Here is a 2500-nt window from a genome sequence, read left to right on the forward strand (position 1 = left end):
TATATATATATATATATATATATATATATATATATATATATATATATATATATATATATATATATATATATATATATATATCAGTGGCGTGCAGTCACTAGAGGCAGGGGAGGCGGGGCCTCACCTGCCATCATGGAAAGAAAAAAAAGAAAAAATTAAATTGTTATATGTATTCAGTGATTATACTAAAGTTATTTTCCATTTAACTTCACCAGTTTATTTTTATTTTCCCATTTGCCGTTCAAATACTGAGAAGAGACGGTGCGGTGATCAGCAGCCAGTTGAGGCACGTCACTGAGTTGTGCCTCAACATGGATTTCGACTCGGCTAACTGCTGGCCTGCTGTGCAGTGAGACCGTATTGCTATATGAATTATATTATACATTTCCATAGTTTAGTTAGCTGAGGTATATAATGTACAGTGTATTTTGTCAACAACTGTATGTGTGTAACATATTTTTAGTGCTGAGCGATCATAAATCTGCTGCGGAGACACACTGTGTGAGGCTCGTATCATAACCCCGCCTCCTGGTGCCAAGCAACTCCGCCGCAGAATGCACCGCCCGACGGGAGCACCGCGGCCACATCAACCAAAGCCCACACCCAAACCCTCCACGTGCAAGACCGAATCCACCCAAAAAAAGTCACTTAACAAGAAGCCAAAAAGTGCAAAAAACAACAATGCTCGCGCTGCAGGAGCCGCGAACGACCGCAGGGACACAACATTAGGTACACCTGCACTGCAGGTTCATATGTTTTTAAATTTGACTGTGATGATGCAGTCATGCCTCACCAGACATTAACCTCACCGCACGCCACTGATGTGTATATATATGTAAGTATATATATATATATATATAATGTGTATATATATATATATATATATACACACACATATATATATATATACATATACAAAAAAATACATACATACATGTATGTGTATATATATGTATGTATGTATGTATGTGTATATATACATATATATACACATATATACATACATACACACATATATATATGTATGTATATGTATATATGTATGTATGTATATATATATATACATAATATATATATATACATACATATATACATTTATGTATGTATATATATATACATACATATATATATACATTTATGTATGTATATATATATATATACATACATATATATATATATACACAATTATATTTATATATATATATTTATACATATATATACATATATACACACATATATATACATTTATATATATACACACATATATATATATATATACACACACATATATATATATATATACATATATATATATATGTATATATATATATATATGTGTGTATATATATATATATATATATAAATATACAGTATATATATATATGTACTGTATATATATATATATATATATATGTATGTATGTATGTATGTGTGTGTGCTTACTTATTGGGGATGTCGCTCTGTTTACAGAGTCACTTTAGGGGACCTTTGACGTTATGGGGACAAAAAAACAGGTCCCCTAAAGGGAAACCTTTTTAAATAACAGTCAGATCCATCGTGAGAAGTGGAATGAGTTGATCTCTGCAACAGCCCCGAGGAACATAGCTGAAGAAAAGTGGAATGCACCACAATTTATGCCCTTCACTGAGGATGTTCAAAAAATGCATCAGTTTCTCAGTCAAAAGCATGATGAGTACATGATGAAAATTCTTCCACAAAGGCCTGGTCAGACCTGACAAAAGTATGTTGGACACAGATCATCCTCTTTAAAAGACAAAGAGAAGGAGAGGTAGCAGCCATGCCCTTGTTGGCTTTTTTGTCAAGAGACACAACTGATCCTCATGAAGATGTTGACTGGGCACTCTCTGAAGTGGAAAAAAAACTGTGCAGATATTTTTCAAGGATTGTCATCAGGGGAAAACGAGGCAGACCTGTTCTTATTCTCTTGACACCAAAAATGGTGTGTGCATTAGAACTTCTCGTTAAGTACAGGCAAACTTGTGGGGTTCTCAAAGACAACACTTACCTGTTTGCAAGACCCACAGCGATGACGCATTTACGTGGTTCTGACTGCATACGAGACTATGCAAAAGCATGTCATGCAAAGTGTCCTGTGTCACTTACATCCACCAAAACATGCTGCCACCCTTTCAACTGTGCTAAACATGACAGACACAGAGATGGACCAGCTGGACAACTTTCTTGGCCATGATATCAGAATCCATCGTGAGTTCTATAGACTCCCTGAAAAGACACTGCAGCTGGCAAAAATCAGCAAAGTTTTGATGGCACTCGAGCAAGGTCATGGCAAGAACTTAGATGAAATCACAATTGGTCCAAATGGTATGTTGTCATCTTTGTTGTTTCCTTTGTCTATAATTTTTTTTCCATCCTTTTGTTTGGTTTGAACCCAATTATAAGCTTAACATGTTATGTGTACCACAGAATGTGTTGTGCAAACTGAAGAGGAAGATCTGATTCATTCCCTGACAATGGTCTG

General features: G+C 34.9%; 1 protein-coding gene and 1 long non-coding RNA gene across 4 annotated transcripts in view; both read left to right on the forward strand.

Annotated features, from left to right (window-relative positions):
• Window positions 1-2500, forward strand: part of zgc:162952 (PKc_LIMK_like_unk domain-containing protein) — an 80846-nt gene that overhangs the window by 53822 nt on the left and 24524 nt on the right. The gene's annotated exons all lie outside the window — the stretch shown is intronic.
• The window catches only part of LOC133631970 (uncharacterized), a 1913-nt gene continuing 976 nt past the window's right edge, over window positions 1564-2500 (forward strand). Inside the window, exon 1 of the long non-coding RNA XR_009821632.1 lies at window positions 1564-2500. This exon is cut by the window's right edge and continues 203 nt beyond it. This is a non-coding gene — a long non-coding RNA (uncharacterized LOC133631970).

The sequence above is a fragment of the Entelurus aequoreus genome, linkage group LG17, assembly GCF_033978785.1.
Source record: "Entelurus aequoreus isolate RoL-2023_Sb linkage group LG17, RoL_Eaeq_v1.1, whole genome shotgun sequence".
Classification (NCBI taxonomy): domain Eukaryota; kingdom Metazoa; phylum Chordata; class Actinopteri; order Syngnathiformes; family Syngnathidae; genus Entelurus; species Entelurus aequoreus.